The 13,004-nt window shown below is 34.2% G+C and overlaps 1 protein-coding gene and 1 long non-coding RNA gene across 2 annotated transcripts in view; one reads left to right on the plus strand and one right to left on the minus strand.

The window, feature by feature from the left end:
* The first annotated feature begins 86 nt into the window (after nucleotides 1-86).
* bt (projectin protein bent) overlaps nucleotides 87-13,004 on the plus strand; it is a 156,533-nt gene continuing 143,615 nt past the window's right edge. Inside the window, exon 1 of the mRNA XM_089710305.1 lies at nucleotides 87-161. The gene's annotated coding sequence lies outside the window, so the exon portion shown is untranslated. The remainder of the gene's footprint in view (nucleotides 162-13,004) is intronic.
* Nucleotides 793-1,933, minus strand: LOC149477786 (uncharacterized). The gene is made up of 2 exons (XR_016317535.1): nucleotides 1,302-1,933; nucleotides 793-947 (listed from the first exon to the last, which is right to left on the minus strand). It is a non-coding gene; the product is annotated as an uncharacterized LOC149477786 (long non-coding RNA).

Consider the following 13,004-nt stretch of genomic DNA (forward strand, 5'->3'; position numbering starts at 1 on the left):
CCGGCCTATTTATAAGACGCGGTTTATACTAAAGCCTAGGTATTATAAGTGTTGTAACAAAAGATATTTTTGGATCGTCCGAGCGTCGTGTTCAGCAACAGTTCGGTCGTGGCAGGCGCGGTGAGCGTACCTCACGAGTCCCGAGTGAATATCCACCCAGTGTAAGTTATTTTGCTTCAGTGTTACAGTGAAGTGGGTGCTAACACACTAATACAGGAGCGCGCCGCGCGGGGTCGGGCACGGAGTGGCGGGTGGCCGGCGGGCGGACGGCGGGCGGCCGGCGGGCCCGCGTGGGCGCCGTGTGGGTAGAGAAATTTGATAAGCCGCTTGACGCTCCAAGCCACTTTTGTATGCAGTACGGCGGCGATCACGGCGCACTATTTTTAACGGCCGAATGATATTTCAGTTATTTTCTGCGCGGCGGCGCAGACGGCGGCTGTGTCATTAATCTCTCAAACTATGCTTTGCATGTTTTGTAGCTTTCGGAGTTATATCTAGCTAACTATATACTGTATTGACGTCATGTCTTGTGGAAATTGCAAGAGATAAATGGGTATAACCGCGAAAAATTGTACCGTTACATTCATGACATCATAACAAACGTTACATACATGACTGAATGTTACTTACATGACCATTATAAAGCTTAGTACATATAACAGTTATCTTTTCTTCCTAGCATTAAAAAGTTAACGTCGACACGGTGTCTTACACTCACACGACAGGAAAAAATGGAGATATAGGTAGGTAAAACCAATTCATATCATAAAATAATGAATTAAAACAAAAAGATGCATAAATCAAAATTGTATTGAAAAAAATTGATATTTTTTCCGCTTTTTATTCCTTTCTGCATTTTTCGTTTGTAGTTCTTTATATTTCTCGGGATTTTGAACTTGTAACTTCTCTCGATATTTTTTTTGCCTTTCGGCATTCGTCAACGCCATCTGTAATTTAAAACATATTAAGGTAATGGAAAACTATAGATAAAGACCAATCCAATGATATCTTGCACATCAAAATCCGTTCAGCCGTTTAGATTTGAAAATATTATCGTCCTTTTTTCGCGAAATTTTTTAATAGACCTATGTGTTCTAAGCCTAACAATATGTCATGACTGTAACGTAACACATTTCGTTACACATCGTTACAATCATGACAAAAAATGCGGGCGACATAACCTTAAATTAAAATTACTACTCGATTGTGAATGCTAAGAACCACGAAGTAGTCTGATTCTTTAGTTTTATAGTAAACCTACGTAAAGATTTATAACAATAAGACAGAATATATATACTTACCTCGCAATCAAACACTTTAAATACCCTTTTTTCGAGCGACAAATCTCACATCAACACAAAACACCATTTCTCTCAAAGAAAAAATGGCTGCTTTTGTTTTTTAAATGTTGCCAGCATGCCAAATAGTGTTGCCACTCAACAAAATAAGAGAAGGATTCTGATAATTCTTATAGTATGGCAGTTAGAGACGTTACATACGTGACGTTACACACGTATAAAAAAAGTGGACAGTTTTTTAAATAATAATAAAAAATCGATTAAGGCCTTGTGCATTAAAAGATTTTTATGTACATGTTGAATAAGAACCGAATAACTTAAATTTTTCATAAAAATGCGAGTCAGTCATACCATTTCGTAGGGGTTATCAGTTTTTGTCACAAGGGTGTTAGGTGGACAAATATTTTTTATATGGACAGAAAAGTGGAGCCAGTAAAAAAAATATAAAATAAAATATTTCTGCAAGAGATAGATTGAGTTTTATGAAATAATCTAAAAGAACACAAGCATACCTTTTATTACATATCTAACAAAACACTTGTTGTCAAAAAACGTTGATGCCATATGAGAAATAAAATGGGAACATTGAAAAAATAATTCATGTACAATTTTTCGCGGTTTTACCCAAATGCAAAATATAATTAAATGACGGACGATGGTATACATATAAATTGTGAGGCAACGACAGGAAGGTTTAGAAACACATTAACATGCTTTGAAACGATGAATAAAATGTATCTTTAGCCGTTTGTTCTAATAAACTATATTATGTTAGTGTTGCATTACTTTGATCAAATTATGCAAACGATAACTATGCTGAATATTTATATAAAATAAGCTACCTGTAACTGTATACGTTAACGCATTATTCATATCAATAGAAAGTTATATTTTATAATATATTTGTAACAATTTAATATATTAGATATGCACTTTACGTTTGTTTATATAAATTATTTAAAAAATAATGTAACAAGGTCAACACTCAATTAAATTGACAATCATAAAATTGAAATCATGTAACATCAAACAAAATAGAAAACTTATGAAAGAGCGACGATATTTTCAGATCATAAACTTTTTATTAGAGTATTGCTTAATGCTGTGCAATTTGTAATAATATAAAATATAATTCAATAAAGAAATAGCATTATCATATAAAATTAATGAATTATATAAAAAATAGATTCTGATATCATGGTCTACATAGTTCGTAGCGTCGTAGAGCTTTCGTAGACTCAAGACAATAACTTCTTAAAACTACAACCTTAGTTGTAAAAAACACAATAACGAACTACTTCTATAGTATTATTTAGAGGCCGAAGTATTGTATTATTTCATAGAAATTCAATTCAAAAAACGTTTATTTCTAAAATATGTTTTCTCGATTTTAAATCTTTTGTTTACATTAAATAGCAGTGGTTTATCATATATTTTACGAATAACTTAACCAAAAAACAAAGCTATAATATGTGTGAATGGAATTAAATCAACGGTTTCACAATTCGAAAGGGAAAATTGAAATCAAATTATTAAGTACTCGCGGATATAATGTTAAAAATGTAAACAATATAGAAAAAATGTAGAGTTGTGACATTAAAATGAGGTTTAGTAATTTTGAGTCTATCTTGCAAAACTTATTAACTATATCATTTATAACTATGAAAATACAATACTCTACACATACAATACTCTACAATAAGCATATAAAATATATAATTAAATAACGCTCTGGGTGACTCTATTCATAATAATAAATTGAAAAGTTTACCTCACTTTCAGGTCTAAACTACAACATCATAATGGACAAAATTCAAGACCTATGTTCAAAGCAAGGGATGCTACGATTGTTTCAAATGAAAATTCGGGGTTGAAATAGGGCAGAAATAAGTTTGACGCGGAAATAAGTTTTTCACGATTTAACCGTAATACAGTGCAGAAGCTGTTGTGTATAATATAATTAATTATCCTTATTTAAACGTAATCTATAATATAAAAATGAATCCCAAAATGTGTTGGTAAGCTCATAACTTGAGAACGGCTGAACCGATTTCATTAATTCTTTTTTTATTATATTCCTTGAAGTACGAGGATGGTTCTTACCTTAGTTCTTACGTAGAGAAAACGTAAATATGTACCACGGGTGAAACCGGGGCGGACTGCTAGTATACAATAAAAACGTTAATTATAAATAACTAGAGGTCCGCCCCGGCTTCGTCCGTGGTACATATTTCACAATAAAAGGTAGCCTATGTCCTTTCTCGGGTATCAAAATATCTCCATACCAAATTTCATGCAAATTGGTTCAGTAGTTTAGGCGTGATTGAGTAACAGACAGACAGACAGAGTTACTTTCGCATTTATAATATTAAGTATGGATGTTATTCTGACCAATCGAACGTCTGACATTTGCGTTTGGCTTGTTTGATTTCTGAGAACAGAAAACAAACATAACCTATGTTATATGTCACTTTGAAATTAAATTAAATTCGTATTAATTATAATGTTAAATGTTCTCGTATACATGTAGTTGGAGTGGCTGTTACTATGATAGAAAATATTAGTTCTAACGCCCTTAATGATATGAATCTGATTCTTGTAGAAGACTGACGAAATTACTTACCTTATCAGTAAACATAAATTATTATGTGAAAGTCTTATAAATAAGAATTGTTATTTGAATTCAAATGCAAGTTTGATTGTTTGAATTGTCAAAAAGATGTTATAAAAAGGGACTTAAATACCTATTTATCAGTTATGTAGCTCATGATGTAGTCTATTTACGTAAATTTAAAATTTTCAGTAATTATATCGTGATTTATATTCCATTAAATTATGCCTAAATAATTTAAAATAAACACTTTGGATTCTTACCGGGCGAATTCCCATCGCTCTTTCTCTAGGTACGTAAAGCTAGCGATGAAAAATTAGCGAAATTAAAAAAAAACAACACCAGAATTTGTTGCTTATTTGTTGCTAATTAGTTGCTATAATGACGATTTTGTTGCTCAACCCGTTCGCTGAAAATCAGCAACAGTTCTAGCTTAACGTTAAGGTAGCGTGAAGAAATCGGAAAAAGGGATGGATCGTTGCAAAAATGCAGGTGAATTTGTTGCTAATTTGTTGCTGCATAAAAACAGTGAAAATTTTGAACTTTTTTCATTGGCGCCAAAAATAACACTGGCCACGTCAACTTAATTGTCGATTTTCGGTAGTGAAACATAAAAAAAAATTTGTTGCTCCTCACATCGATCACTGGCACAGTGTACAAAGCCAGCAACAAAATAGAAACCGGAAGTAGAGTTAATTTTGAAACCGGTTTGCTAGAAATTCGTCCACGCCAGCTTAACTGTCGATTTTCGGTAGTGAAACATAAAAAAAAAATTTGTTGCTCCTCACATCGTTCACTGGCACAGTGTACAGAGCCAGCAACAAAATAGAAACCGGAAGTAGAGTTAATTTTGAAACCGGTTTGCTAGAAAATCGTCCACGCCAGCTTAACTGTCAATTTTCGGTAGTTAAACATAAAAAAAAATTTGTTGCTCCTCACGTCGTTCACTGGCACAGTGTACAGAGCCAGCAACAAAATAGAAACCGGAAGTAGAATTAATTTTGAAACCGGTTTGCTAGAAATTCGTTCACGCCAGCTTAACTGTCAATTTTTGGTAGTGAAACATAAAAAAAAATTGTTGCTCCTCACATCGTTCACTGGCACAGTGTACAGAGCCAGCAACAAAATAGAAACCGGAAGTAGAGTTAATTTTGAAACCGGTTTGCTAGAAATTCGTCCACGCCAGCTTAACTGTCGATTTTCGGTAGTGAAACATAAAAAAAAATTTGTTGCTCCTCACATCGTTCACTGGCACAGTGTACATAGCCAGCAACAAAATAAAAACCGGAATTAGAGTGAATAAATTGACGAATTTCTAGCAAACCGGTTTAAAAATTAACTCTACTTCCGGTTTCTATTTTGTTGCTGGCTCTGTACACTGTGCCAGTGAACGATGTGAGGAGCAACAAATTTTTTTTTTATGTTTCACTACCGAAAATCGACAGTTAAGCTGGCGTGGACGATTTTCTAGCAAACCGGTTTCAAAATTAACTCTACTTCCTTTTTCTATTTTGTTGCTGGCTCTGTACACTGTGCCAGTGAACGATGTGAGGAGCAACAAATTTTTTTTTTATGTTTCACTACCGAAAATCGACAGTTAAGCTGGCGTGGACGAATTTCTAGCAAACCGGTTTCAAAATTAACTCTACCTTCGGTTTCTATTTTGTTGCTGGCTCTGTACACTGTGCCAGTGAACGATGTGAGGAGCAACAAATGTTTTTTTATGTTTCACTACCGAAAATCGACAGTTAAGCTGGCGTGGACGATTTTCTAGCAAACCGGTTTCAAAATTAACTCTACTTCCGGTTTCTATTTTGCTGCTGGCTCTGTACACTGTGCCAGTGAACGATGTGAGGAGCAACAAATTTTTTTTTATGTTTCACTACCGAAAATCGACAATTAAGTTGACGTGGCCAGTGTTATTTTTGGCGCCAATGAAAAAAATTCAAAATTTTCACTGTTTTTATGCAGCAACAAATTAGCAACAAATTCACCTGCATTTTTGCAACGATCCATCCCTTTTTCCGATTTCTTCACGCTACCTTAACGTTAAGCTAGAACTGTTGCTGATTTTCAGCGAACGGGTTGAGCAACAAAATCGTCATTATAGCACCTAATTAGCAACAAATAAGCAACAAATTCTGGTGTTGTTTTTTTTTAATTTCGCTAATTTTTCATCGCCAGCTTTACGTACCTTCTTTCTCTCTGCTTTTGGTTCTTTAATAAACGGATCTAGATTAAACATCACAAAAAAATTATGAACATCCAAACCAAATCTTTTTCAATAACAATATGAATTGAAATAGTCAAGTAGATAATTATTTTCAATAACCTATTCTATTCAGACCTTATTCAACTTCCACGAGTAAGATAAACCTTCTCCAAAGAGTATTTAATAATCCTAAATGTTAAATTAACACATTTCCTATATGTGATCTCACGTATACTAAGATCTAGAAGACCTAGATTACAATAGATATTTCAAACACACGTCACTCAGCCATTCCGATCGTATTTAATCAATGACTTGATTCGACACACATTGGGCTAAAATTAAACATAATAGGTTAGTAACAAAGAAATTTCTGCTGTAAACAAATAGCTTTTAAGTATTCTAAGTTTAGAAATGAGTTATGTCCTTTTATGAGGAAGGTATACCATTGACTGAAAAGATACTGTGTGTTATGACAAAATGAATAATGAACAATTAATGCTCTTATTATTATTATCAAGTTCTCAGATCAAGTTCGCCATGCCATGCTAGATTTAAATTTTATTCATTGTTTTCATTGTAATATGTAACAACTGCTAACTGCATAACCTAAAATCTATCGGTTGTTAAACTCACGCGTTATCTGCTACGCCAAACAACATTATTTCAACAACAACTCTATTACAGTTTATTGTTTACAGCTAACAAGCAATATATATTCATATAACCTAGATTCTAGAATGTAAATCTTATATATAAAATTCTCGTGTCACAATGTTAGTCTGCATACTCCTCCGAAACGGGTGGACCGATTCTCATGAAATTTTCTGTGCATATCGGGTAAGTCTGAGAATCGGCCAACATCTATTTTTCATATGTACCACGGGCGAAGCCGGGGCGGGCCGCTAGTATAATATATAAATCACTTCATAGTATAAAACAAAGTCGCTTTCTCTGTCCCTATGTCCCTATGTTCCTATGTATGCTTAAATCTTTAAAACTACGCAACGGATTTTGATGCAGTTTCATTTAATAGATAGAGTGATTCAAGAGGATGGTTTTAGTATATAATTTATTATGTTTTAGACAAAGCGGACGAAGTCGCGGGCGGTAAGCTAGTAATTCATAAACTCATAATGAAGTACGGTACCAAGTTGAACTTTTTAAAGTATTTGCTCTATAGTGTTTAATATAGAGCATTTAACTAGCGCGCTACATATATTGTTACAGCCTTCGACCGCAATCAATTGGCAGATTATGGAAGCAAATTTAAAAAAAATCTGCACATGATTAACATCACTACAACTGTAATTAGTTAAAATCAAACACAAACATTTATTTATTCAATTAGACTTCTTATAAAAGCACTTTTGAATCGTCATAATATTTTTTTAACATTTTTAAAGAAAATAATGTGATGGTACCGGTATGTCCAAGAAACAGAATACTCAACGACAGGACATATTGCCCTAATACCTTAAACCTAGGTCGACTATTAGGCATGTTTGATATTCCTAAAGGGAGAATAGTTACTGTGTACCAAATTTCATCCAGATTGATTCGGTAGTTTAGGAGAGAAGAAGAGGCGATAAGGCCGCCCTTTGCTGTTTCTGTAGTATTGTCTTTGTTATATGTATTTATGTATTTTCAATGCAATAAAGTATAATAAATAAATAAAATAAAGACAGACATACAGTTACTATCGCATTTATAATATAATAGTAGATAGGATAAATAATTGAAAAACTAGCTTAATTTATGGCATTTATGAGCAGGATACTTCATGTCATCTTGAAGGGTGTTAAAGTCACTTCTATGTTTTCATACTAACATACCACAATATTGGACATGCGCAATATCATAAACTCATAAATATTTTAACTAAACCATAAAATTTAACGAGCTCTAAAAACTAAATCTTAGGCTAAAATAATATATAACGTTATATTTTAGCTCCGACATTGATAACAAGTTTACTCATATCTCGAAGGTTGGAATTGAATAACATGTGGTTGCTGCAAAGTCTATTTAGAGATATTTCAATTCAGGATTCTCAATTCTCTCTATAGATTATAAGATTATACAGTGATGTCCCACTATTGGTATACTAAGCGCGTAGGGACTTGTAGTTTTGCATACACTGATCACGTAAAAAATACTTAAACACATCAAAAAATGTTTGCTAAATTTTTCCTGAAAATCCATGTTTTCTTCTCTAGCTTCGCGCAGCCGGCATATACCGCTTCGCTAATGTAAGCATTTTAATTTAACGATAGGTGCTGGTGGCAAAGCTGGGCGGGTTGCTTGTTCTGGGTGTACACATAGACATAGAGTTTTAAGAATTATTCATCTAATTGAAAAAAAAAATTGGTTGTTTGTAAAGTAGGTTTACGATCGAGATGTTTACGTGATAACGTCTTAATGGTGGCAGCGCTCGAGATGAGACGGGAGATCGGTCCGTCTCTCTCTCGTTATACCTGCGATCGCGCTCGTGAGGTTTTGGTGTGACACAAGTTTCTGAACATGTCACCCGACTAAAACGATTTTAAAAACGTTATCACGTTAAAAATGCGTCTGGAATTTATAAACATTTTTTACGTAAGTACTCAGCGTATGCAAAACTACAACCTCCTTTGAGCTTAGTATACCAACAGTGGGACACCCTGTATAATTTAGCTAGCATTTATGGAAGTGTAACTAGAACAAATAATCACACAAACTAAGGTTTAAGTAGTTTTTGTTTGACTTTTGAAATAGCGCTCATAGCGGTGCAAAATAAAATATGTGTAAACATAATACCTAGTTATATCGGGGCCACCCGCAGTACATGCGAGCGATGTCATATTTGTTAACGCAGCAAACTATGGCCACCCTGCATCGCCTTAATGCATACATATTGTATTTCTTCAAACGCTGCATTTTTGTTTAGAGATAAGTTTATTAGTTTAAGTTTTAGTTTAATTCATTCTGAATGTAGAAAGCACTAATTAAAGACGTGTAAATTAAATCTTGTGTTTTTAAAAATCGTCCTTCGGTCCGTCGAAATTTGAGTGGCGCAGCCGGTAGGATACTCGATAATATCCTGCTGCCGAGCTATCAGTAAAGCCATAATTAAGGATCTGTGATAGTGCGGTACAGACGAGTATCCTCGAACTAAATAAATAACTCCCGCGACGCGTACGCGTAAAAAACTGAATCGCTGCAGTGAAACGCGTACGGAGACTTCAAGGACGAGCATTCAGAATCATAAGTGAAGGACATGGGAGCGAGCAGACTGTGAGTAGACCTCTTCACTCCTGTTTTTCATAGTCCCTGTTTTTCACGAAATCCCCGACCCAAAATAGTCGGCCTAATCATTACGTTTATTTGATTTTGTTCATTACAATTATCGTGATAAGTCGTAATTTTTAGTGTTTAATTTTAATTGTTAGTTATTAGTTAGTGATTTTAAGTGTTAGGTACTTTCATTAATTTCGTGTTTTAATCGATAAAACTACGCAAAATGGAAGAGATTAAACTCATTCCTAGAGAAATACTATGTATCATTCCCAAATTTGATGGGGATGAAAAACTGTTAAACCTATTTATCAATAAAAGTGAATATATTATAAGGTCATTCCAAGATGCGAGTAATAACGCACAAAACTTATATGTATACCATGCCATAACGAGCAGGCTTATCGGTAAGGCAGCTTCACTGCTTAGTGATTACCAAAATATAACTTCATGGACTGAATTGAAAGAAATACTTACCCAACATTTCGGAGACCCGCGATCGGAAGAGTGTATAGCATTAGAGTTAGAAGGGTTAAAAATAAAACAAGGTGAAAGTTACATACAGTTTTGCCACAGAATACAAAACGTAAAAAGTTCCCTATTTTCAAAGGTGAACCGCTTCACAGATGAAGGGGTCAAAGCCGCGAAAATGATCATATACAATAATACCGCGTTAAATGTTTTTCTGTACAACCTCCCGGAGGACATGATCCGGATTGTTAGATTAAGGGGTTGTAAAAACTTAGAAAATGCACTTAGCGTAGTTACGGAAGAAGTAAATTTTATACAACAATATAATGCAAAGACTAGTAAGCCAAAACCTATAACCCAAAACACTTTTCAAAATTCATTCAAACCTAATTTTATTACAATGCCTTTAAATCAAAACTTTAAATACGGTAGCCCTCAACAACCAATTGGTTATAGACCGAATTTCGCACAACAACCGCGTCAAAATTTAATGCAACAACCTCGACCAAATTTTATTCAACAGTTAAGGCAAACACCACAAGCCCAAGGCTATAAATTTGGCACACAATCTGATAATAACCACCAATTGCGACCTTTTCAAAATACCGGTTATCAATTAGGAATCCCAAATCAACAAACAGACCAACCTCGTTTTAAATTTGGCATACAACATGCCCAGGCACCGAACCCCGGCTTAAATAGTGATGTATCAATGCGTACGGCACCTATGAGGCAAAACGTAACTCATAACATATATTACTGCGATGAACCAAATTATGAAAATTACGATAACTCACCCTTAGATTATAAAGAAGACGCCGCGAACGAGTTATACGAATATACCGATCCGGAAGTAACTGAAAGCAATTTTAATGACAATAACGAATTTCCTGTTACCGGCCTCCGACGAGACAGTGAAATAATAAATTTAAATTATTGTGACAGCTTCTTAAAATTACCACATATTATAGTTCCCGAAATAAAAGCAAAGTTTCTCATAGATACAGGAAGTAGTCGTTCCTTTATAAGTCCGGCCAAAGCAGAAGAATATTTTAGAGATCATAAACAGTATGAACAATTTACAGTTGTTAGTACCCATGCGCAAAGCACTCATGATGAGGTTATAGAAATTCCATTATTAAAAACTTTTAGAAGCTCACTTTCCCACAAATTTTATGTATACAATGTAGATAGTAAGTATGATGGATTAATCGGATCTGATTTACTTAAGAAACTAGATGCAAATATCGATATGAAGCACCAAGTTTTAGAAACATTTAACGCCAAAATACCGATTATATATAACCCTCCGTTAAGAATCACTTTAGAGCCTCGATCAGAAACTAGAGTATCAATTCCAACTAACCTTCAGAACGGTGACGCTATATTAGATTTTCAGACTTTTCGTGAAAGCGTTCGTATGCCAGCAGCAATAGTTGACGTGTCAATGAAAGTTAATGTAGATGAAAAGGAGCGAAATCTTCAAAAACACTTAACCGATGAAATAGTAAAAGTTAGTAACGATCAGGCGGGAAAATGTGACCGACCCTTGACGCCAATTACAATTTCGTCTGATTCAGACCGAACAGTGCCTATCACTAAAAATAATCGCCCGAGGTCCCCATATTCGATTCCGTTACCTGATAGTAGTACAATAACCGCGGAAAGCAGCACCTTGACCGCGTCTAGCAATAATAGCGAAAATACAGATACGGTTCACTCAACTCGCGATCTTGATACGGAAGGCATACTGATTCTAGATAAAGCTGGAGATTTTAATAAACAATTAACTCAACAATTCGTAAAAGATCACCACAAACGTACTAAATTTTCATACAAATATCTTACAGACAAAATTATTCATAAGAAACAGGTTATTAAGGATAAGCATGGCGGTGAAAATGATTTTAACATAGACATAGGAGATTCAGTTTACATTAAGGGAGTTAACACGAGACGTGCTAAAGATAAGCCTAGGTATCAGAAAGCGATAGTCACGGGACCGATCCATAGAAATGTTGTGCTAGTAACGACACACAATCGTGAGACTAAAGTTCCAATTAAATACATTAAGCGTCCTCCGCAGGTTACTGCTTCTGACGATCCATGTGATCCAAAACCAGGGCCTTCAGCTGCACCAGATTAAACGGAATCCCGGAATACTACCCCTCCGTGAAGGCTATGCAGTCGTCAGCAATGACACATGGAGAGTTATTAAGGTGTTAGATTTAAAGTTAATATATGATGATTTAGAATTTAATATAAATAGTTATCTATCATTTAGAAATCAGGTTCATAGTTGTATTGATGTAAAAGCGTTAGGTTCCGATTTTATTACAACAGAATTACAAACAGATTATCATATGAATTATACTATTGATAAATTTGAACAATTAATTCCGTCTTCTAGATCTAAACGTGGTTTATTAAATCCACTTGGTTCAGTTATAAAAATTATCACCGGTAACCTCGACAACGAAGATGCTATACAATTCGAAAACACTATTGAAAAATTAAAGACTAAACAAGACTCTATAATACATAAGATGACGATCGTTACTGAGATGGTGGGTTCGTTATTAAATGTTGCTGAAATATCTAATAACAATTTCATTGCAATCCAGAATAAGCTAAATGTAATTGATTCACTTTTAAATGACACAAATTTACATCAAAGGACTAATGAAATTATACATACATATTCCGCATTCTTACATAATTTTATGTCTATTTACGTTAGATTAAGTGAAATTGAAACTGCTGTAGCTTTTAGTAAAATTAAACTTTTACACCAATCCGTTGTAGATACGAAGGAATTATTACTTTTATTAAAAAATATTGAAACTAGCTCTAAGTTACCATTTCCAGTAAATTTAGATAATGTTCTTAAAATTGAACAATTAATAGAAGTACAAACTTATGTAAAACAAAGTCAAATAAAATTCGTAATGACTATTCCATTAATTACTGATGATATTTACTCATATTTTAAAATTATACCTTTACCTATATTTAACACAGAAAAAGGTCAGACTTCCTTTATCCTTCCCAAATACCCTTACATCCTTGTGAAGGGGTTGAAAACGATGCCACTTTCACAACCATGCAAAGAAATTGACGAAGACCGGTTCCTATG

This window comes from Colias philodice, chromosome 24 (assembly GCF_061535455.1).
Source record: "Colias philodice isolate Cphi_HAF_F1 chromosome 24, ilColPhil1 Martin Lab GWU primary, whole genome shotgun sequence".
In the NCBI taxonomy this organism is placed as follows: Eukaryota; Metazoa; Arthropoda; class Insecta; order Lepidoptera; family Pieridae; genus Colias; species Colias philodice.